Genomic DNA, 26,378 nt, shown 5'->3' with positions numbered 1-26,378 from the left:
ACCAAGCATTTCACCTCCAGTGCTGATGAAAGGTTTATAGGCCCCAAAATAGTTGCAGTAAGACATGTCTGGATTGAATATTTTGCGTACACTTAACTCCAGCAGAGCCTCCGAGGCTTCATGTTTCACAAGCAGCCCCGAGCTCAGCCGTGTGAGCGACCTGATACCCCGAGCACAGGTCTGCTTCTCACTTTACCGGAGCGGGCTCCCATCCGTGGCTATTTCTGTGCACAAATTAATGAGGCACCTTGATCTTGAGAGATTTGCCACTTGGTGGGCATCGAAAACAAGCCTAAAAGGATGATGACATTTAGTGGCTGGAACTTCCCCTGCAGCATCATGCAGACGGGGTCGGTCAGAGAGAAACGCCTTCCCCGAAGTCCAATCCAAATTCTCTGGAGCTTAGAGGCTTGGTTCGTATGACTCCCATGTTCCCGACACACTGCTCTACTTTGCTCCTCCCCAGCCAAGATGTCTAGCTCTTATTTCCATGCCTTTGCACCCATGGAGGGTGTCCATGCTTCTCCCTCTCTGTCCCATGGATCCCTCCACTTAATTGAGCTGAGACCAAGTGCCACCTCCTTCATGAGGCCTTTCCTGGTTTTTAACCCCCACGGCAAAAAATAACTTTTAACTTTGTGGCCCATTTACTTCTCTGGGTACATATTATTTCTCCCCAGTAGAATATAAATTCTTTGAGGGCAAGGTCAGTTTACAATGTTGTCTTTGTATTTTTATCACCCAATACACTGCTGAATAACAATTAATAATATACTTATTGTGTCTCTAATTTACACTTTAATATATTTAACATCTACTGGTCATCCTGCTATCTGGGGGAGGAGGTAGGGGGAAGGAGGGGAAAAATTGGAACAAACCATTTGGCAATTGTCAATGCTGTAAAATTACCCATACATATAACTTGTAAATAAAAAAACTATGGAAAAAACAATAACAATAATAATAAATAGCTAGTAGAATATAAGTTCTTGGAGGGCAAGGTCAGTTTACAATGTTGTCTTTGTATTTTTAACACCAGATACACTGCTGAATAACAATTAATAATAATAATAATAAATAGCTATCATTTAGATAGTGTTTATTCTATGATGGCCACTGTGCTAAGGAGATAAATATTATCTCCTTTGACCCTGGGAAGTAGGTGTGTTACTTCCCCATTTTACAGATGAAGAAACTGAGGCAAACAGAATCGATTTGACTTCAGTCACATTTAGTATGTTACTGGATTTGAACTCAGGTCTTTGATTCCAGGCCCAGAATTCTGTTCATTATATTCCTTAGCAACCATAATACTGGGACATAATAGAGATGGAGATGAAGACTGGATCTTCCCCATAGGGAACTCCTTCTACTACAATAGGTCAGCACTTCCTCTGAAACTTAGAGTTGAAAGGTTAAGTGACTTCTCAGGGTCACTGAGTGGTCAGATAATTTAGACAGGGTCATACAACCATTATGTGTCAGAGGATAGACTTGAACCCAGATTTCCTGGTTCAGGGTCCAACTCTCTAACCACTGTGCCTCTATGACATAGGTACTCATTGACAATCTCCCTATTCCAGTTGCACTCAACATGCTGGCTAAAGACCTTAGAGATCATCAAAGTTATTGAATCTCCAAGCACAAGACACATTGCCATTTTTATCGTGATTTAGCTCCAGCAAGTTTTACAGCATGAAGGCAATGGCTATAATGTGGACGCCTTCCAAAGATCTTTATATTTTTCCAGCTGGAAAAAGTTGGGACGCACTTTCCTATTCACTTTCTCTTTAGACACCAGAAATGGCACATAAGTTTTCTATTTCCTCTAAGAAGGGTCTCATGGGCCATCTTGAGGTCAGATCTTTGCCTTATCAGAAGCGCAAAAAGAGAGCTTTAAACCTTCTTCATCAATTCTGTCAATTTCCTTCTTTCTCCATTTTCCCATTTATGTTAGTGGTTTCCAATGCAGGCAGTATCTACTTTTCTCCACATTCCAACGTTCCGCTTATCGGCTATTGCCCAAGAAAGACCTATCCATCAACTCTCCTTGTCTCTACAACGCATTTGACAGCTTCCGACAGCATCTGAATAAATGAAGTCTAAAATGTTGCATAGTCAAGGTTTTTCCTGATAGCAGGAACTTTTTGCATCAAAAGAGTAGAAAGTACGTGCAATAGCATTTTTTCCCTTGTATCTAATGGAATAAGTGGGAAGGTAGATGGTACAGTGGTTAGAGTAATGGCTTTTAAAAGTTTAAATTTGGCTCCAGACACTTACTAGCTATGTGACTCCAAGCAAATTGTTTAATCCTGTTTGCCTCAGTTTCCCTATCTGTAAAATAAGCTGAGGAGGAAAATGGCAAACCACTCCAGTTTTTTGTTTTATGTTTCTTTTTTTTTGCCAAGAAAACCCCAATGGGATCAGGAAGAATCTGAAGGGACTAAAAAAAACTGAACAATGGACTAAGTTGAAAAAGAGATGTAAGATGGAGCGGTCATGGTATAAACTCAGAGGTGGATATACTCAATATCCCTTTTAGGATTATAATCAACAAGTATTAACTAAGTAGCATATATTAAGTGTCAAATCCTGTGCTAAGCTCTAAAAATACAAATACATAAAATGAAATAGTTGCTGCCCTCAAGAGGCTTACAAAATATGAAAAATAATGTACTTCTTAATGCAATATATTTTATAGCAACTTCCTAAAGGCAGTGACTTTGACTTTGTTATTTAACTTAGCCAAATGATTCATACTATGGGCTGACTAGGAGAGAAACAGAGGGGATTTAGGGGGATGGTAAGATTTTTAAGGGAATCTCAAATCATACTGTCTCACACCATAAACTCTGTCTCAATCCAAAATAACCCTGTTCAAAATTCTCTCAGAAACAGGAATTGTCATGAAAATCAAATTAAGTATAAGGAAATGAATGAGTTGAATTTACCCATAGGAATGCAAAGCAGAAATTTCCAGCTCTCCCTTCAATATTTCTTAGTAATTCTGTGAAACTTATCAAAGATTTATTAAATTTATTAATCAATGAGAAAGATTTTGTATTTCTGTTCATTTAATTGGAAATGTTAGAACATATGTGGTTACCTATGAATATGGAATGAGAATTAAGAAGGAAATCCCAAAATTATCAAAGAGTCCTAAATTACTTGTAAAACCAGCAGGGAAAAAAATTGGAAGCTCCAAGGAAAGGAAGAAATCAGTGGCCAATGGAGCACAACAAAACCTAGACCCATAGCCAGGTACCAAGTGTCTCTGAAGTGCCTAGAACCCTGATCTAAAATGCTGTAAAAAGCCTTGAAGACCTAACACTGAACCTAAAACGCTCATGGGAGTCTTATTCAGAGAGACAGAGGTCACAGAAAGAAGGCAAGTGGTCCAAGGTGAGATCAGAGACAAACCCACCATTCCAAGTAAAAAGGCAGCAGTAGGGAGAGCATGACCCTGGCACAAAACCCCAACTGAGGAACTAGAAAATTATAAAGGAAACCAAAGAGGATAACTAGAGATCAAACAAAAGAAGACAATGACTAACATAAAAATGTATTTTACATTTAGAAATCCCCCAAAATCCAACCTAGAGAAAAAGGTAGCTCTGTGCAACTGCAAGCAGATTTTTAAAGGGAAAAAATGGATTTTCCACAGAGATTACATTAATACCTAGAAGAAATGAAGAAAGAGGGAAAAACTGAAATGAAAGCTCTAGAAGAAAGAATCAGATGAAGAATAAATAACTTGGATTTTATTATTTCATTGAACTTTATTGGAAAAGACCTTGATGATAAGAAAGATTAAAGCAAAAAAAGGAGGGGGGATGGCAAAGGATGAAATGAAGCAACAAACATGAACTTGGACAGACTCTGGAATATAGTCGAGGATAGAAGGGCCTGCTATGTTATGGTCCAAAGAGTTGAACATGAACAAACAACAGCAACTTCTTTGAGTTAGATATGCCTCTAAGATTTCTTCTATTTTCAGTTCCTATTAGGCTTTAGTCTAGAGTTTATAGTCTGTCTTTATTAAAACAATGGTGATATAGTCCCAGTGATCATTCTGAGGTCTATTTTCTTTTTTCTTTTTAAAGCTTTTTATTTTTAAAACATATGACCCTTGCATAGTCTTGTGTTTCCCCTCCTTCCTCTCACTCCCTCCCCTAGATGGCAAGCAATCCAGTATATGTTAAGCATGTTAAAATATATGTTAAATCCAATATGTGTAAACATATTTATACAATTCTCTTGTTGCACAAGAAAAATCAGATCAAAAAGGAAAGAAAATGAGTAAGAAAACAAAATGCTAGCAAACAACAAAAAGAATGAGAATGTCCTGTTGTGATTCACATTCAGTTCCCACAGTCCTCTCTCTGGGTGCAGATGGCTCTCTTCATCACAAGATCATTGGAACTGGCATCGATCACCTCATTGTTGGAAAGAGCTGCATCCATCAGAATTGATAGTTATATAATATTGATGTTGCCATGTATAATGATCTCCTGGTTCTGCTCATTTCCCTCAGCATCAGTTCATGTGAGTTTCTCCAGGTCTTTATGAAATCATTTTGTTGTTGTTTCTCCTAGAACAATAATATTCCATAACATTCATATATCATAATTTATTCAGCCATTCCCCAACTGATGGGCATCCATTCAGTTTCCAGTTTCTTGCCACTACAAACAGGGCAGCCACAAATATTCTTGCACATATGGGCCCCTTTCCCTGCTTTAAGAGCTCTCTGGGATATAAGTCCAGTAGAAATGCTGCTGGATCAAAGGGGATGCACAGTTTGATAGCTCTTTGGGCATAATTCCAAATCGCTTTCCAGAATGGCTGGATGCGTTCACAATTCCACCAACAATGTAGTAGTGTCCCAGTTTTCCCACATCCCATCCAACATTCGTTATTATCTTTTCCTGTCATTTTAGCCAATCTGACAGGTGTGTAGTGGTATCTCAGAGTTGTCTTAATTAGTATTTCTTTGATCAATAATGCTTTAAAGAATTTTTTTTTGGCTGAGGCAGTTGGGGTTAAGTGACTTGCCTGAGGTCACACAGATAGTAAGTGTTAAGTGTCTGAGATCAGATTTGAACTCAGGTCCTCCTAACTTCAGGGCTGCACCACCTAGCTGCTCCAAGAATTTTTTCATTTGACTAGAAATGGTTTCAATTTCTTCATTGAAAATTATATGTTTGAATCCTTTGACCATTTATCAGTTGGAAAATGGCTTGAATTCTTATAAATTTGAGTCAATTTTCTATATATTTTAGAAATGAGGCCTTTATCAGAACCCTTAAATGTAAAAATGTTTTCCCAATGTATTGCTTCTCTGGGCTCTATTTTCAACAGTCCTTTTCCACTCCCCAACACAAACTCCCTGAGGATTGGGGCTTTGAGAATCCCCAGCACCTAACATCATGTCTGGGATCCAGTAGAAAATTAATGAATGCTTTTTGACTTGAAAATTATTTTATGGAGAACTCACATAGGACAAGCGCTCACAAGGTGGTCAGAAAAAGAGATACGAGGACACTCTCAAGGTCTCTTTTAAGAACTTTAGAATTGATTGTATGACATGGAAGACCCTAGCATAGGACCATCCCGCATGCTGTGCCCTCCTCAGAGAAGGGGCTGTGCTCCATGAACAAAGCAGATTTGAAATAGCTTGGAAGAAACACAAGATGCTCAAAGTTAGAGAATCCACCCACCCCAGATGTTCATGTCGACTCTTTGTGCCTGACCTGTGGCAGAGCACTCCAAGCTAATATTGGTCTGATCAGCCATCGATGGATACACTATAATGTGACTCTAATATAGTGATGTCATTTTGCTCCTCTTTGAGAATGAAGGACCACAATCAGCCAACCAACCAATAAATGCTTGTTGATTTGAAATAAAATGAATCATCTTCTTTTTCAGGAACAACTTAGGCAGCTCATGAGGGAAAATATCATAGTGGACCAAGTTTAGTGACAATTACAAGAACTCCCAAACTCCAAGCGCTTAATTTGTGAATTCCACATTTTCTCCCAGAATTATGCCAGAGCATCTTTTTGAGACATGGAGAAAACAAGTGAACTAGAAAAAACTCAAGTAAAAAAGAGGAAATGCTATCAGATCTATTATGAAACAGAATTAGTATATGAGAAAGGAAGAGGAGAGGCTCTTTTTCTCATGGAAAAGCACAATCCTGGGTGACCTGATTTAGCCATTCCAACAATCCTCAGCTAAAAAAAAAAAAAAGAAAAGAAAAGAAAAGAAAAAGAATACAAAGAGAGGGAGAAGCAACAGTTGACCTGTCATTCCCCACAAATATCCTTTGTGATTGACCCACTGGCTTCTGCCTGCAAAAATAAACAAATAAGGCAACAATATTTACTGGGAGAGGTCATATTTTTATGCAAATATTTTTAAATTCCTCTCTTTTTCAAGCTCATTTCACTCTGAAGACTTCATTGGAAGAATATGCTAAAAAATATATATATGCTATAAATACTGTTACTTTTACTTCATTCTGCATGTCACTGCCAACTAAAGTCCCTAAAACGGTGCTTTCTCCATATCTGTTCAAAAAATCTTTAATGATTTCCCTTTGTAAGTTCTAAAATGCAACTGATGTGGACAGTGGTGCTTTCAGGGGGTGTTTAGAACCGAGCCTGAGCTCCGTTGCCAGGGTTCGGCATTCATCGACATGCTCCCTTCGGTATTGCCCATGTGCAAACATGGAAGCTGCTCTCTTTCCGCCTCTAGTGCATTCCCCTTAAGGCTAACTTGCCTATTAAAGTAGCCTAGAACAAGTCTGACCCCAGCAGATTATCTGTTCACCCCCCTCATTCGTTCTCAAAGAAAAAAATCTTTGCTGAACATGGAGCATCATCTAATTAATTTGTTATTTTTAAACATACCCGTTACTGCTATGGGGGCCAGATCACCATTTAATTATTTAGAAATATTAGGATCACTTGAGAGGAAAAATTAACCAAATAGAGTTAATGTGAGTTTATCTCTGACCGACTGGATATTGGAGGTAATACATTGTCTACAATGGTTTTCCAAATGGGGTCCCATTAACCAAAAGCTGTCAGGCCCCATCAAAAAGAACGGTACCTAATAATAGGAGCTGGCATATAAAGTGTGGGTGGAAGGAGAGACTCTCTTTTCCCAGGGGCTCTCCTTCATCAGACGACCCAGCCCACATAATGGAACACAGTATTTTATGTTTCCAGTGTACCATATGGCATGATGCAAGAATGGTCTAATTACATATTAGCATATTCTTCTAACGAAGCTTTCAGAGTTAAACCAGCTTGAGAAAAAGAGGAATTTAAAAATATTTGCATACCACCTCTCCCAGTAAATATGGCTGCCTTATTTGTTTAGGAATCTGGAAGCAGTTGATGAAGAGAGAAAAGGGGAAAACCTGGTGAGGGGGTTGAATTTTTTCTGGTTTATTTAATAAATTGGGTAGAAATCTTAAAACTAATGGATTAATTATTGAGTGTGTGCATTTATGTTCATTTATATGGAACTATTAGAACATATATAAGATTGCCTTAGAATCTGGGATGGGAATTCTGAAGGAAGATGAACCTGTAGCAATTAAAGAACAGAGAGATCATCCATCTAGGTTATACATGTATCATTTCTATGGTCTTTCTCACAACTTTCCTGTCCCCAAGTTTCCCAAGTGGAATTTCAACAGACCTAAGGTGATGTAAACGACTCGTGTAAAGGATAATTTTGAGTAGAAAATGAGGTCCACACTGATGGTCGCCATATAATCATGCATCTAGGGGAATTTGTCCATGCTTACTTTAGTGTGGAACGCAAGCTCCAGGAGGCAAGGACCACTTTACTTTATTATTCACCCTTTGTGTCTTTGGCACATGGTAGGTATTTAATAAAAGCTTTTTAAATTGAGTCAATGTTTTAATTTAATTTAAAATTAATTTAAATGGAATCAATCAATACTTGAGACAAAGTTCACTGTACCCCAGTCTGCAACCTCCAGCTGCCCTGTAGGTCACCAATTTAATAGTTTACTCAAAGACTTTAAGCTTCCTGAAAGAGACAATAAAAATCATTACTCTCTTCCTCCTTGCTCCCAAACACAAGGAATCTCATTTTGTGGTTTTTAATACTTCAAAGCTCTGTTATTTGGTGATACTGGCCCAGGGGCAGAAATGCCCCCATTAAGGCTGTGAGAAAGGGAGTGCACATCACTATGTTGGTGCTTCCAGCATGAGTATGGTACTGCTGGTAATGAGGAATATTTGTGCTTGGGGCAGGTACCACAAACGACACCCAGAGGAAATGAATCAGGGAGGGGGCAGGAGAGAGGAAGGGGAAGTTGGAGGGAATTTATCTTGATGGGGGGAAGACCCTGACTTGCCAGTGGAAGGCCTCTCCTGGGGAGGCCCATGTGGAGGGAAGAAGGAACTGTCTACAATCTGAGGATCTGATATTGATATAAATCTGATATTTATAATCTATATGACGGTGACCATCTACTGAATCATCCTTGGGGAAGCTGATACTTCCCACAAGCCTCTGAGGTCTGGTCTAGCTTAAGATTAGATTTTTTTTTAATTCCCTAGACCCCTTCAGCAGTCTGGCAACCACTTTTCAAAATTGTGTGTGTGTGTGTGTGTGTGTGTATGAGAGAGAGAGAGAGAGAGAGAGAGAGAGAGAGAGAGAGAGAGAGAGAGAGAGAGAGAGAGTTTAATTCATAATAGAAGGAAATGCAAAATTTCATTTACTGGACAATGAAAATAAAGTTATAATGTTTTTTTTTTCTTATCCAAATTCACAGAACTCTGAAATCTATGCACAAAAACATCACGGGTCTTTGGACTCCAAGTTAAGAAGCCCTACTCTAAAGATATGATCCTACCATCTGGTAGCTTCCTCTTGTAAAGTTATTCTTGCTAATTAGGCATTCATCTCTGTCTCTACTTGGCCACAGGACTGCAAGTGTTATATGTGCCCTCAGAGTTTGGTGCCCCAGTAACTCTAATAGCCTGGAGAGAAGCCCCAGTTGTCTTAGTTATGGCTCTGCCCCCCAACAATCCCTCTCTAAGTAGGCAGATGGTTTTCAAGAAGCGCTGTGGCCATCCCCTTGAAACGAGATGGTGGGGAGAGTTCTTAAGCTTAGTTGGGCTAGCCCCCAATGGCAGATGCACAAGCCATCAGCAGGCACCATCTTCCAGCCTTGGAAGGCTGGGTAAGACTTCCCAGAGCTCATATCCTTCTGGCACTACCCCCTCCAGGTCCCCGGGTCAGCTCCGTAGCGGGCACAAGAGCAAGGCTTAGAGCAATGCTTGCAAGGGCTGTTTGCCTTATAAAACTCAAGAACCTTCCAACTCTCTGTGTGTCCCTCCAAAAAGCAATCTTGTTTCTACCACAAAAAATTCTCCGGCCTTGTGAGAATTGAAATCCTGAACTTGAAACAAAGGCCACAGTCAGATGGTGGTCTTCAGGGAGTCTTGGATGCTGATCCTCTCAAGAGCCAGTCAGTAATTATTTTTCATGGAAGAAAAAAAAAAGATATTGCCTAATAGCCTTTGTTTGTGACAAGTCTCCTAATAGGCAAGAGGATTGCAAAAGGGAAGTTTTCATCTGTGCTAGTTAGGGTGGAAGAGTTAGGGGGAAGACTGGTTTTCCATGCCCCTTTGGGATTCAGGGGCTCTATCTGGGTGGATTTTGCTCAGAGGAGGGACTATTTTCACCTTTCTTTGAATCACCAACACTTGGCAAAGTACAGAGTAAATGCTTTTAATGAATGCTTGTTGACTGACTGATTCTTATCCTCCTGGATGGAGCTCCAGAAAGACTACTTGATCATTAGTAGAGGATGAAAGGAAGAATGGATTGCATGTGAGGTCCCTTTTTGCTGTTTCTTTACTGTCAGTCCATAACCTTCCTAATCACTCTGGAAACAGCCACCAAAAAGCCGTACAAATCACAGGGAGCACCATGCTGTGGCCGTTCCAAAATGAAAGCACCATCATGATCCCAATTAAGTTAACTGCCCAGAGTTGATAACTTTTCCTAATTAGCATTCCCCATTTAAAAAAAAAACCTCCCTAATTATTGAGTGATAGCCATGAGGTAATCTATAACAGCAATTACATATCTAAGCTGTCATGGGTCACTAGACAAGTAAGGAATGGGATATTTTAAAAAACATATTTAAAATGCAGAGTTCATTAGGGACATTATCCAGTACAGATGCTAAGCATAATAGGAAATATGATGGTATTTTTGCGGTGAAAAAGCAAGAAGAGAGTCTTTGCTGGGACCTCGAGCAACGCTTTGTGAATTTCAATACAAAGGAGAGAGAAGATAACTTGAAATTATCCAGTCACAGAATCTCTAGCCAATGTGGACTGTGCCTCTGGAAGACATGGATTCAAATCCTAACTCTGTGACCACGGTAAACCATTTAGCTTCCTTGGGATTCAGTGATGTCCTAAATGATAGTGCCATCTCTCTGAGGTTACTTTCCATTTACACGTTATTGATCTTGCATGAACACAGTTATTTGCATATTGTCTTCCCCATTCAGAGGGCAGAGACCGTATTTGTCTTTCTTTATATTTTGAGTGGTTGGCATACAGTAGGTGTTTAATTAATGCTTCTTGATTTGGCTTGGCTGATGAGACTTAATCAATTCCAAATCTATGATGCTATAATGGTGGTAAAATTAGAAAGAAGGCTGCAGGAAGCTCATAAACCTCAAAGAGACCTGCTACAAAATGTTTTTCTGGTAACTAATGTATGTTATATGTTGGCACATGCAAAATCAGTCGGGGACCATGGTGGATCTAGAGTCATGTGACCTGGTCCCCTTCCTGATTTGTTGTGTAGGGCAAAGTTAAATTCTATACCCCATTCTCACATTAAAAATGACAATTATGGGAGCATAGACTTACAACTCAAAGAAATCTTCGCTCCAAACCTTTCATTTGATAGATGAAACTGAGGCCTGAATGGATTAAAAGATTTGTCCAGTGAGCAAAGGTTGAAAGTGGTGAAATCAGGATTTGAACCCAGGTCCCCTAAATCCAAATCTAGTCTTCTTTCCTTGGAACTACAACCAAGGACCAAAGAAGTCAATGCTTGCTTAAATATAATATTGTCTGATTAATAATTAATTATAAAATAAGGCTTTATGAAAAAATAAGAGCAATAGATTTTCTAGCTACTCAAAGTTTTACATATAAGGTCGAAGAAGGGCAGTGGAACGTTGCTAAGAGTAGTTGTTTTACCTGCGCATTTCACTAAATGTCATTTCCACTAAAAGCCAATCCATTTCCACAAACCCAATTTAAGCATTTATTACATGCCAGTATTGTTCTAAGTCCTCAAGACACAAAGAAGAAAAAAAAAACCCATAGTGCTTATCTTCAAGGAATTTACTCTCTGGGATTAGGGAAGCAGGAAGAAAAACAAGGTAACATGAGGAGTCTAGAGCATCAACAACAGAACGACTTCCTGTAAGATATAGCACCCAAGTTGAACAAACTTTAAAGAAACTTAGGAGCTGAAAATGAGGAGAGAGTACATTCCCAGCAGAGGGAACAGCGTACAAAAGCCTGAAGGAGGAAGATGAAATCTTGAGTTTGGAGATTTGTGATGGAAGAGAAAGATGTAAAATAAAGATGTAAGTAAAATTTTACTTTAGTTTAATCAGTAAGTAGATTTTAATTTAAACTATAAATTTAATCAATAATCTATTTATGGATTTACAATCCCTTCCTACCCTTCCAGTCTTCTCACTACTTACCTCCCTCTCCCCCCACATACTCTGTGATCTAGTGGTATTGGTGATTGGATCTCCCACTTCTGGTCATTTTCACTGGCCATCTCCCCTGCTTGGAATTCTCTCCCTCTTTAGCTCTAGGTTTCTTAGTCCTCAGTTTTCTTAGTTCCTTCCAGTCCCAGCTAGAATCTTACCTTCCACAAGAAGCTTTTCCAGTCCCCCTTAATCTTAGCCTCTCCCCTCTGAGACCATTGCCAACTTAACCTGCTTAGAGTTTGTCTTTACACAGTAGTTGTTTACTTATTGTTTTCCTATTAGACTAAACTCCTTGAGAGCAGGGACTATTTTGTAGCTTTTCATGACTGGACTTAGCACACATAATAGGCACTTAATAATGTTTAATTGATTATTGATAAAATCAAATGTGGAACTTGGTGGTTTTTTGGATGGCATCAAAATGTGTTCTTTGAAGGTAAGATTGTTTAAGTTGTGATGAAAGTCTATGGTACATGAAAAAAACAAAGCTTGATGGAAGGAGACCTCAGTTTTCCACTGACCAGTTAGCAAGATGAGAGTCTTTGCTGGGACCTAGAGCAATGTTTAATGAATTTTAATACAAAGGAGAGAGAAGATAAATTGAAATTATTCATCTCTGGCCATATGGTTTCTCGGCTACAAAATGAAAAGATTGGGCTGGAACAATTTCTAACAGTCATCCTAGCTCCAAAGTTTGATGGACCCAGAATGACTAAGAAGTTGCCACGTTGGCTTCTCTGCCTCCATAAACTACCATCAAGTCTTCCGCAAACCCCAGTAATGATTCTGTTTCTTTAGTGGATTCTTACAAAATGCCAAAAGACCTAGAGAAAACTCTCAAGAGCATTGAGGCAAAGTTATACCTATGGTGGAGACAACAGACATTTGGCCCCAGGACACCAAAATTTAACCAAGGCAAAAATGTCACCATCAGCAGCACAGAAGCCAAGGAATTAAATCCGGCTTTTGCCCAGTTGAATGGTTCCCAATTACTCTTTATGCTATTGTGACAACATGAATTACAGCACGGATTCACGAGTTCAATTCCTATAGCTTGCCCTGTCCCATTTCTTGTTCAGGTCTCCTATCTTGTAGCTATGCTCGGCATTGGGTCAGTCTTCACTAGGCAATCTATGTAAAATCAAGAATCACACAGGATGGGTGGGTGCATAATAGTTGTCACTGGGGGAGCAGTATGGTCCAACGGAAAGGTCATGGACTGAAATCAAAGGACTTGAACTCAAGTTAACAGACCACCAGTCTCTCTCCCTCTTTGGAACTTAATTTCCTCATCCATAAAATGAGCACATTGGACCGGATGGCCTCTGAAGGCCTTTCCAGACTTAAATTCTCTGCCTAGCAATGGAGAAATACCCATCCGTGAGATAAGGTAATGAGATAATTCCATCAAAATATGGAAATTGTCCAGAGAGACCAAACCATGCTAATTACACACTCACCATCATTCTCACATCTTCCCACCAAACCTTTGGGTTCTTCCCAGGGGAACACTGGGTCCTGATATTTAAGCCTTCACTTTATCAGGCCTCCGTTTTCCTTTCTGGTCCCCAATTCCAAACCTACGCTCCTCCTTAGGTATTGTGTTCCCCCATTCGAATGTAAACTCCCCAAGGTCAGGGACTAGCTTATTTGTATTTGTATTTCCACCACTTAGCAAGATACCTGGCACAGAGTAAAAGCCCTAGATTGCTTTGTCTGCTTGTCTATCTATCTAGGGAAGATGACACATTTATTTCGAAGCTATAACATAAATTGACTTTTAAAATTCAATGTAGTGTGCAACATCTGAGCATCAATAGTAGAAACAGCATGTTAACACACTCACTTAATTGCCTTACCCAGAGCCCATTTTGCCTTGGCATTTCTGGATCCTTTTTTGGCACCTTCTGTAACTAATTACTCCGTACTAATTGTTTGCCCCAGGAATTTATTGCCCTGTTGGGAGACTGGTTGCAGAGTGGTACACGTGCCAGACTGGATGGAATCTTCATCTTTTTGATTTCTTGGGATACCAAAAGGCATTTGAGGGACATCTAACCAAGATCAACCATGGCCATTGAGCCGGTGAAAGGTGCAGCAGCTCGAGGACCTAACTGGATGCTCCTCTGGCCATTGTATTAATCGAAATCGTGGTCTCTTTTAACAACAAGGACGATGAGAGCCTCTCATAAGAGCTCTTATGAGCTCATTTTCTATTTAGAAGGCGAACATCTGCTAATGCAGCCTGCTCAAGAGTTATCTTCCTCAGGATCTTTTTGCTATGAAATCTATGTCTGTGAGAGCTCACAAATCTCCCTCACGATTCTCTCCCAAGAGACACTTAGCAGCAATGATGAGAGACCAATGTTAACAAAGATGAAGGAAATGTCTTCATCTTAAACCCAGCAGAAGCACAGGACATGTAAGCCACAGGATGTCCACGGCAATACATCGGCATGGAGAAGAAGCTTGGAAAATCCACCTTTTGGCAGTTTGAGACCCTCAGAGATTGGATTGGGCTGGAATTGAAGTCAAGAGAAGCCTAAGTACCGTCTCACCTCTGCCACGTGCATAATCTAACACATGGAAAGTGCTTCCTTAACTTTAAAGTGTTGCTTAAGGGCTAGCCGTGGTTATTATTATTGGCTATGTGAGAACCGGACCTGGCTCACCTACTTCACAAGGTTCTTGGGGATCAAATGAGAAAACATGTGTGTTTATCTTAACTGATCCTTGTATTACTGTTATAGCATGAATTACAAAGGAGATTTAAAAGCTTGGTATGGATATGCTATCCACCTGGTGTGGTTAGCGTTACATGAATAGAACAACTTGTCAACCGTAGTGCTCCTTATGGAAGTCATATTTTATTCTTTTCAGGGCTGATCTTTTCAGTGTTTAAGCTGGATTTAGTAAGGTCTTTGTTAAGTCCTTTTACAGAGCCTCATTTTTCTCATCTGTAAAGTGCGACAGCTGGAATTGATCCTAGGATATGATAAGTCATCCAGGGCTTCTTAACTCAGAGTCTGTGAACTTTTAAAGACATATTATTTTGCTAACTACATTTGAACAGCATTGATTTCCTTTGTAATTCCATATAGTTTCTTTTATAGATTTTTTAAAAAGTATTATTATAGAAGGGATCTACTTTACCAGACTGCCAAGAGGGTCCATGACATGAAAGAGCTTAAGAACTTTGATCTAATGCAGTCCTCTCATGAAGAAACTGGGATCCAGAACAGAGACTTGATTTGCCTGAGATTTACTTGATTTCTACATAAGTAGAAACTTGCAGGATCAGGATTTAATCATGAAACTCAGAGAAGGGAGGGAAGATTTACATGGACAAATAGGGAAGGGGGAAGTCAACAGAACAAGAAAGAGCAACACACTAACTACAATAGTCTAAATGGGAAAATGATAGCAACAAAATGATTGAAACCAAATGGTGAGAAATTAAATGATCTAGCTTGAAGCCAAAGGAGAGATTTGAGAAGGCACCTCCCCTTCCTTCTTTACAGAGGTGGGGCTGTAAGGGTGGAACTTTGCAGATAAGGCCAGAGATTTTGATTTGTTGATTAATCTTGCTGAACTGCTGTTTGGATTTTTTTTTTGAGAGGGGGGATCCTTTTTAACCTTTGTTATAAAATATGATATGGAAGGAGAAGGGAAGCAATACATTAAGAAATCTACATAATTGTGAGGACTGAAAGAGTTGGGTCGTTGCACTGAGGTCGCTTCAAGCACTTATGGCTAATTACTCATTGGACAATACTCTATGGGCATATGCTTGGAAAATGGTCCTTTCCACTATCCTGTGCTGGCTCAATGATTGGTATATACAGAGGATTGTAGGAGGGACTAGGGGGCGGAATAAGACGAGCCAAAGTCACTTTGACCTGAGACGTGGGAGAAGGCAGTTGTGGAGATTCTGCTTCCATCCTGTTCAATCCTGTGTCTAAAGACCAAGAATAAAGACTAAAGACTTTTACTTATCCTGACTCTGGCTGATTCTGAGGTGTCCTGGGTGCTAGCATGGTCATCACACATAATGTAAAAACAAGCAAAAACATTTTAAGTCAACAGCTCAGAATAAATGCACTGACCAATATTTAACCCAGAGATCGGATGCCCACAGATGCCATATTGGGCAGATACAAGCAGCCAGCAATACAGTTCTATCTTAGTCAGTTTTACTTCCCTGCTTTTCTTTGCTACAAGGGAGGACTCAGATGTAGTATCAGGGAAGGGCATTTAGAGAAATGATTATGATATAAAAAACATGGAAATTAATAATTTTTTCAAGGAAAGAAGTTGTCTTACAATTAAGTTTTAAATTTATTTTCCACCAGCATATGGACATGAATGTATTCAATCCAGATATTTGTCACTCTCCAGGAAAAGCTGAATTGTTCCCACCCCCAACAGAGGTTAAAGTCACAAGTGACCGATCATAGGACCCTCACTACAACCTGATCTCAGCCTACCAACATGCACACTGGTCTGTGGAAGCATGTCAGCCTGCCCCAGAGGACACCAGGCTGCTCTGGAACTTCTGGGATCCACAGGACTATGGATCAAAACCTGGGAAGAGTATAGGACAATCTCTTCTGCCTGATTTTTAGACTCATGAAATCCCCAAAGGGAGAACTAAGAGCAATCCCAGGTTATTCCTTGGGGCGCCATCAGGTCTTTCAAGGTTTGACAAAGATGTTAGAGACTGAACTAAGATCATTTTACAGGAAGGAAAGAGGGCTAGACTTGACTTTAGGAAATCAGGGTTCAAAACCCATCTCTGCCCATCCCATCCCCAAAACCATCCCACAATACTAGTTGTGTGAGATGAGCAATACGGTGTAACAAAAGAAGGCCTGGGTTTGGAGTCAAGCATCATTTTATTCCTCGGGCCTCAGTTTCTTCATCTGAAATTCTGGTCTAGATGGCTTCTAAGGTTTAAGTTCTAGCCTTAGGTATTGGACATGTTAAACAGTCAAAAAGCATTTATTAAGCACCTTCTATTTTCTGGGCACTTTGCTGAGTATTGAGGGGAAGAAACATGGAAACAAAAAAGGAAACTGAATCCTGCTCCTAAGTAGATTCTTAAACATGAGAGACAGACCATAACTTCTTACCAATCCCCTTCTGTTCTTCATACATCATACGGATAGATCTGTAAAAACAATATTTGAAGGACCCATTGGAATCCCTAGAATTCACTCACTGAGACAATTTTCACAGCTCACTTTGATTAAGCTTTGGGTAGCCCTGGCCTACAGCTGTCATAGGAGACCCCTGCCGAGTTAGTCAACAGACCTCCCACCTTCTCCACAGGTAAGAGGTCCCTTCAAGGGTGTTTGTTACCAATTAGCCAGCTACGAGGGTCAACAACTCCACCTGTCGAGATTATAACTTCTCTGTTTGGTATAAACCAAGATCTTCTTAGATTTCTGAGTTGCTTTGGTTGGGAGAGTGAGGGCAAGAACTTCCGGAGGGCTGGCTTTTCCAGCTGGATTTCAGCTAAATTCTTAGAACACTTCTCTGAAACAGAGTTAAACATCCAAGGCCCATGGGCTCAGGACAAAATCTCCTATAGGACAGGATTTAGCCTTGGGCAGGGATTTGGAGGATGGCTTATTCTTTTGACTAACTTTATCCAAGAGTTAGCAGATAAATGGAATAAACTTAGCAATAGTTGCTCACATGTATGGGAATAAGAGGTCATCATTCCTCTGATGCATAATGGCAGCACGACCCCCGCAAATCACCCCTCATTGCTTTAGACAATTCTCCAAGATTTTAAGTGGCAGTGGAGGTGCTCACCTACATTGGTAAATAGAATTTCCTCACCAAGGAATTTCTTACAACAATGAAATCACTAGTAAGGTCCAAAAAAAGAAGAAAAAAGCTTTGCAAACTTATGCTTTACATAAATACCCTCACCCCTGCATAACCAAGAGCTAGTCATGTGTTTCATTTGTGTCGAGTGCCCCATCAAGCCATGAACCTAACCTTGTAATCTCTGAGGTTCCATAGAAATTAACCTCACTTAAATACACAAGAATGCAACTATTAAAAGATATGAGCAGAGGAGACATTCTTGAAATCCAATACCACAAAATAAGCATTTATTAAACAGCTACTGTGTAACTAACAGGCAGGAACTAGAAATATTTAGAATAAAAAGTAGTTCCTGCCCTCAAAAAGCTTACATTCTGGTAAGAGATACAACAGGCAAACAGACCCATGATAATTTGAGAAGGGCAAGAACATTGGCATCCAAGGGGAGAAGAGAAAGCAGAACAAGAGCTGAATCTTGAAGGATGACGAGAGTTGGGGAATCCGATTTCCTTCATAAAATGTGGAGACAAAGAACTCTTAAGTATGATTTTCAATAAATGTTAGAGCAAGATGTGATCCACAGAACCAAATGAAAAGGACTCAGAATGAGAAATTGGAAAATCTGAGATATCAATTTGGCTATATTACTACTACTAATATTATTAGTAGTAACAATAATAATAATAATAATATCAATAATACCTAATACTTAAATGTACCTTAAGGTTTGCAAAGCACTTTATAAAGATTATCTCATTTTATCCTTACAACAACATTAATCAGTAAGTGTTATTATTAGTCCCATTTTACAGATAAAGAAACTGAGGCAAAAAAAGTAAACATCTCTGAAACTATTTGTGTTAATTCTATTAATTCTCATCATGTAGCATTTAGACATTTTTTTTAATTTTACAATTATAGAAAAAGTGACCTGAGGAAACATGAAAATGAAGAGACCCCTTCTAGCTGGAGGGATCAGAGAAGCCTTCTGAAAGGGGGTGGTATCTGACCTGACTTTTGAAGGAAGAAAAGGTAGAGCAAGCACATGGGCTAAACAAATGCATGGGAATGGGAGAATGGGAAGTTCAAAGAATAGCTTTGGAACTGGACTGGAACACACAAAATAATATGAAATGAGGCTGGAGCCATGTTTTAGCAGACATTAAGAGCAAAATTTAGAAATTGTTATTTATCATATTATATATCATAATGTTATAATATAACATATAATAATTATCTAACAATATAGATGATTGCTATTTGTTTTATCCTAGGGGCAATGAGGAGTCACAGAGGAACGTCATGGTTACTCAAGATAATCCTGGAGATGATGTCATCCTCATTTTATGGAAGATGAAATTGGGATCCAGAGAGATTTTACTCTACTTACTGAAGGACACACAACTGTTGAGTGCGTCACAACCAGGTCTTCCAGCATCTGCTTCATCATCCTGTTTTCAAGGTATTCATTCAAGGATTTTAAGTTTATGAAGTGACCCACTTAATTAAATAGGCAAGATCACATTGATAACTTCCTGCACTCTGAAATCTCCTGGGGGAAAACTCATCAGAAAAGATGCTGTGCTCTATGGACAAAGCAGAATTGAATTGGCCAGAAGAAACACGAGATGCACAAAGTTAGAGAAGCCATCCCAAATGTTCATAGCGATTATTTGTGTGGGACTGGTGGCAGAGCTCGTATTGGTCTGATCAGACACGGTCGGACATGCTGGGATTCAACTTTAACACGGAAATGTCATTTTGGTCCTCTTTGATAATGAAGTATAACAACTCACCAGTTATAATAACTAGTTCAAATCAATAAACATTCAGTACTCATGCCTGACTTGAGGTAGACACATAAAGGAAACAAAGGCCCTTGGGATCCAGAAATTCAAAAATTACCCATGGTCTGCTTTCAAGGCACTTGCAATCTATTGGCTTCTTCATAAATTATCTTCAGTGGATTGTATCAAAATTTTCTTGGCACCTGATAAATTATAGTGTCGAATTGAGGGGACTCTATGTCTTCAAAACTCTAAGAGAACACCAATTCTGCCTTAGCAAAACTTTTGATCTTTTCTAGGATCTGCTCATAGTAGGTCCTCAATAAATGTTCAATTGAATTGGAAAAACATAAACCCCCAATTTTTTTTTCAATATCCCAGTGAATTAGCTCAAGTTCAGCCCCTTTTACAGTAGATCACAGGAGTATCAAACATTCAGCCTGCAGGCAGCTCTCAGTGTTCCCATCTGTAGGTTATGGAGCTAGATTAAAATATCCTTGGAAATATTTAACCAAAAAACACCAATAATATCACATTTTCAGACTAAGCCAATATGTAGTCCATGAGGATCCTCTGTATGGAGTTGTAGGCCCATTGCTATTTAGATTTGATTCTACTAGCATCACATACACATTGTTTCTTCCTCAACTTTCTCAGTCATGTCCTCTCATCTTCATGAGTAGAAGCTTTTGAAAAATATATATCCAGGAATAAATCCATCCAACTCATTTACTAAAATCCACTGATTTACCATGTGCCAAATACTGGTCTTTGCTCTCATGGAACAAAGACAAAATCGAAAAGCCCCTTCCCTCAAGGAATCTATGACATCAATCTTCCCAAACCAACAAATCTGGTCTACCTATTTACAAAGGGGGAGCTACTAGACTGCTTTAAAAAAGAGGGGCAGAGATGCTGACATAATCCCAGTTTAACATATGTGCCAATATTTTTGTCAGGACAAAGAGAGAGAGAGAGAGAGAGAGAGAGAGAGAGAGACAGAGACAGAGACAGAGACAGAGACAGAGACAGAGACAGACAGAAAGAGGGGGGTCAGAAGAGCTCTAGGGTCTCTCTACATATATTGACCACAGACATATTTTCAGGCCCTTGTCTCATATTCTTCAACACTCAGCCTGGGTGAAAAATTAAAACTGATTCAGGAATATTGTTTCCGGTTCCCCAGTTTCCAGTGGAACCCTAAGGGTAGAAAGTTGAGGGAATTTGTCACTTGTGCTTAGTGGAGATTGAAGCACTAGCCAGCCAGCTCTGGAGTGGAGCCTATTATTGGGAACATGACTTCCTTTCTGTGCTCCCCAATACTCAGTCTTTGGTGTGCTGATCTGTTTTGCCAAAATCTGGGTCCTCATGACCCTTTGTGACCCAAACATTACTTGTTTGGGCTTGCCTCCTTTATGAGACAATTGATTGGCAGAGATTCAGGGGTTAGAGTCAACTCTCCCTTTCTTTTCTTCTTTTTTATCTTAATCCATCAGTGACCACACACACACACACACACACACACACACACACACACACACACACACCCTATATGCCTTAGGGCGGGCAGAGAGAGAGAGAGAAAGAGGTGGAGTTGCTTGCCAAGACTCTCTGATGTTGCAAAGCCATAACTGAACTCACTGTTTGACTGGATTCTACCTTTATAGGGTGACTTTAACAAAATAACAGGCTCTCCCAATCACTTTCAAATTGCAAAATAAGCCATTGGAATGAAATAGTGTGTGGTTAAACTAAGGTTCTAGTAGGTTTCAAGGGATGGATGCTCAGATGATAGACATGGACTCAAAATGGGATCAACTCCTTTTCTAGCCATGTGACCCCAGTCATGTCATTTAATCTCTCGAAGTCTCCTTTGCTTCATCTAAAAAATGAGGGCAGACTTGGATTGTATCACTTCGAAGATCCCACCCATCTCTACATCTAGTATTCCATGATGGCCCCTTAACCCTTCTGAAGCTCACTTTCTTCATCTGTAAAATGGGGGTGTGAAGGTGGCAATACCAGCCACATATGGGACTTGTGAAGAAAGAGTTTTATAAACCTTTAAGAACAGTGGAAATTTTTCTTTTTCTTCAGATTCTAATTTTCTTGGTGGGGAATTCCCAGTGGGAAATGTCCCTCCACCGGCAGCTTTTCAGTAATTACAACACACAGGGTGTTCTTTTGGTTCTACTTACTTCACTCTATATTCATTCACACGAGTCTTCCCAGGTTTCTCTGAAATCATCCCCTTTATAATTGTTTTAAATTTTATTTTACTTGCCCAGGACCGTGCAGTTGGCATATGTCACATGGAGAACTCTGGTCCCTAATACCAAGATTGGCCCTCTAGGTGCCATATCCTACTGCCATTTTCTATGGAAATAAAGACTATTTTACTACCAGTCAAGAAAAGATTTCATTACCTTTCTCAGAAGAGCAAAAAGAAAATGCTTTGTAAACCCAGAAGAGCATTGGAAATCGGGGCTTTGAAGAACATCCACAAGTAGAAATTTCTATGCGTGAGAAGAACAAATCTCACTTCTGAAGTGTTTCCATTATTCAATTTCATATTATATATTTCCATTGGATTAGAACCAGTTACCATATTTAACATATAATTATGATGTCAAATCATGTGGATTTAAATAATTCTGCCTCTTTGTAAAACTCCTTGTTCAAACTAATTGGAACCTAGCACATGCTCTCGAAGAAACAAACATGCTAAGTGGGGAAAGCAGTTGTTCAAATTCTGACTACTTGGTACCCAGTTCTCTGTTGCAATGATTGTACTTTCAGTAGCTTTATCTTGTATTAATTTGATAAGCATTTGACATATATGTTTTAATGTATCTATTATCTTCCCCAGTAGAATATAAGATCTTTATCTAGAAGCATCCAGAGTCTGCTGCAGTGACTGGAACATATTAAGTACTTAGTGCTTATTAATTGATTCTATCCAGAGTAGGAGTTTTCTTGCCCAAATTAAAATGTGTATCCTTTCTGAGACCCCTAGGAGAGCCATTCAGGAAAGCAACTATGTCCAATTATGACCCTCGACAAGTCACTTAATCTTTCTCATCCTCAATTTCCTTATCTGTAAAATGGTCACAACAATGATCCGATCACTATCGGATAGAGTTCTTGTAAAGATCATGAAATCCTTACAAATGAAATTACATGTGAAATGTTAAACATGTATGAGACTGCCTGCCATCTAGGGGAAGGGGTGGAGGGAAGGAAGGGAAAATTTGGAACAGAAGTGATTGCAAGGGTCAGTGTTGAAAAATTACCCATGCGTATGTTCTGTCAATAAAAAATATATATAATAATAAAAAAGAAATTATATGTAAAAGTAATTTCCAAATCTTCAAGTGCCATTGGAATTATTATTATTAAACTGTATACGCTGTATAAACTGTATACAACTACTAGGAGTAACAGTAGCAAAAGCAATAACAGTAACAATGGTAACAATGATAGTAGTAAACTGTATATATCAGTGATACCATTGTCAGGTTTATAACCAAAGATCAAAAAAAGAGGAAAAGGATCTAAATGTACGTTGATAGCAGCTCTTTTCATGGTGGCAAAGAATTAGAAACTAAGGAGATGCTCATCAACTCAGGAATGGCTGAATAAGCTGTAGTATGTGAATGTGATGAAATACCATGCTATAAGGGATAATCAAAGGGGTGGTTTCAGAGAATCCTGGGAAGATCTGTATTAACTGATGCAAAGTGAAGGGAGTAGAACGAGGAGAACAATTTACACAATAACAACAATATTATGAAGATGATCAATTCTCAAAGACTTAAAAACTCTGCTCAACACAATAACCAATCATAATCTCAAAGGACTTCTAGTGAAAAACACTATCAACTCCCAGATAGAGAACTGACAAACTCAGAGTGTCAATTTTAACAGATTTTCTTTTCCTGCCTTCCCACCTTTTTTTTTCTTTCCATTTCTTCTTCTTCTTTTTTTTTTACCTAACATATTTAATGTGGGAATTTGTTTTATATGAGTATATGTTTGTAATAGGGTTTGTTTTTCTTGCTTTCTCAATGGGAGAGAGGGAAGGAGGAAAGGGAGAAAGAGGATTAGGAATAGAAAATAAAGGAAAATAAAATTATGAAGGGCATGATTTCAGAGGAACCTGGGAAGACTTGTCTGAATAAATATAGAGTGAAGTGAGCAGAACCAGAAGAACAACCTGTGTGTAATTACAACATTGTAAAGGGGAAAAAAAGAACTCTGATCAATGAAGTGACCAATCACATTCCCAGAGACCTAATAAAGCCTGCCACCCACCTTCTGACAGAGAGATTCAAGATAAGACAAGTACTTTTAGACATGGCCAATTTGCCTTGATTGACTATCTATGTTTATTTTTAATAGACTGTGTTAAAGTTTATTAAGCCTTAATAAAGACTTAAGAACTCTAAGATCCTTTTTGGATGCTATCTCAACATACTTCTTCTAGAGCATTTCCCCATCCTCCTTCATTGAATCTGAACTATTTCTATCTCTGATCATACATAGTCCAATCCTCACAATATTGAAAATACCCAGCTAAATGTTGTTTTAACCCCTTGGGCAGCTGGGAAATGAGTACCCCATTCAAGGACTTCATCTTGCCACATCTCTGCCAACAGTCATATGAGGACTCTTTAAACTTGCCCATTTCACTGAATTTCCACTCAATACATGCCTTCCTATGACATGAGTCCACATTCTGACCCTGAAGATAAAGACCCAGAATGTCAATTCTCATTGGAGCAACCCTCTCCATCACTTTCCAGGCTAATGGGTAAACAATGTCATCTGGCCAGAAGGTTTTGACCCTTGAATTTGAATACTTGGTCCCCAGCAGGAAATACAGAGAAGCAGATTTAGCAATGAGATTGGGGGGAAAAAGAATGATAACAAGGACAGCCAACTAGAATGGGCTGCCCTCAAGGGAATGAGAAGAGATCCCTTCCATAGTGGCCTTCAAGAAGATGCTGAAATAGGGAGCCACTTGAGGAGAATGAGGTTAGAAGGTAAACCAGGCAAAGATTGAACTAGTGAGTCTTCAAGCTCTCTTCCAGCTCTGAGAGTCTGTGAAAACACAGGTTCATAAAGTTGTAGATTCAAAACTGAAAGGATCAGATACTATCTTATCTAATCCCCTCATTTTCCTGATGAGGAAATAAGAACTCAGAGAAATGAGAAAACGTATCCAAAGTCATGTAGATAGCAAGTAAGAGTCAGGATTTGACTCCAAATCTAAAGCTCTTTTTCCATTATACTATTCTCCCTCCCCTGAAAGGCATGCAAGGTCACTTTAATCATAAACACACAAGAAAATTCTTTCTCTGATGTTAACACACACAATAGTGTGAATAATTCTTACTAACCACATTTTAAGCCATACATGTCTCTGTTATACAGTAGGAAGAGATGTGATTTTACCGATCTGTATTTGAGAACTCCTTCCCATCACTGTTTTATTAAAATCTTAAAAAGTACCAAAACACATGGAGGTTCAATGACCTGTCTAGGGTCATACAGCTGGTAAATATTAGAGGTCAGATTCTCAGATTTTCTTCCAAACAGATCTGGAAAGTGCCCTAGCCTTGACTCAGGATCTTTTATGCTGTTAACCTATCTCTAATTCTGTAATGTTCTCTGGTTTGGTTTTCTGGTGGTCTCAGAGAGTCTTGGGAGCAGCCTTCATTTCAGTTCAGCCAGCTGTTAAAGTCCAAATCCTTTATTATCTCCTTCCTGGGGCTGGGCAGCTTTCTGGAGAACCTTTCTGATCAGCCTTGGTCTTAGTGGGGAAGTGCAGGAGGCCAGGCCAGCCACCAGGAAGATCGAAGATCGAATTGAATTTCTCCCCTTGGTTCTAAGAGCTTAAGCTCCTGCTTCCAGTCCTTTGTCTTCTCTGTCTCTGAATGAATCTGTCTGAGTTTGTCCAAGCTTATATCGTCTCTTATCAAGGGTGTGAATCTTGTAGAACTGTAGTATTAAGAACATGTACTGAACTAGACAACTGTTAAGCGCCATGCTAAACAACCATTGTCTTTATCAATTCCACTGAATTAGCACCTTGTAAGAATCCTTATTTCAAGTTCAGAGTTCTGGCCCATAACAATTCCTGACTCAAGATTTAGAGACTTAGAAGATCTTCATCAATGTGACATCTTGTCATCCTGGGTCCAGAAACCCAATGCAAGCTGATCGTTGCTTTCTTGTCATTCAACAAGCATTTATTTAGCACCAACTGTATGTTAGTCCCAGCTTCTCTGGAGCTAGGGAGATAAAAATGAAAATGAAAGAGACCTTGCTATCAGGAGATTACACTTTGGTGGGGGTGAATTTCAAAGGTTTATTTTAAAAGAATAACAATGAATGCTGGGGTGGGGGGAAGATTTACAGATGAAATTGATTTTAAACCATTTCCTGTTATATTTTCAGTTATATAATTTATCTCCACAGGTGTGTTAGCCTTATGGAAAAACTGATCAGCACTCAGGTACAAATTACTTGGTTTTATGGGAATTGCTACAGGAGAAAGACTTTCTGTTATAAGGTATAGGAAGGCTTATTGCAGGGATGCTCGATACAAGAATATCCCATGCCATTGATGGTTGAATATCACTTGATGAAGATCATGACCATCAGCCCGAACTTCCTTGGATCATAATTACTGCATTCCCATCGATTCAGGGAAGTGGAAGGCTTGGCAACTGGCAGGACTATCTATCATCCTATGAGCATGGGGCCTCAGGGGAAAGGGTTTTTTTTTAACCTCTCTGGGGCTAGGTGAAAAAGTAGAGATGAAGCTGAGAGGTCTTTGTTTGCTTGCTCTCACTAAAGCTAATTCCATAAAATGGGCAAGTTCAGCAGAGCCTGTGATCCCAGACTTGGGGCTTTATCATAGTTTGAAGTTGCAC

This window comes from Antechinus flavipes, chromosome 5 (assembly GCF_016432865.1).
Source record: "Antechinus flavipes isolate AdamAnt ecotype Samford, QLD, Australia chromosome 5, AdamAnt_v2, whole genome shotgun sequence".
In the NCBI taxonomy this organism is placed as follows: Eukaryota; Metazoa; Chordata; class Mammalia; order Dasyuromorphia; family Dasyuridae; genus Antechinus; species Antechinus flavipes.
The sequence above is the reverse complement of the archived record's forward strand: the minus strand, read 5'-3'. Positions refer to the sequence as shown.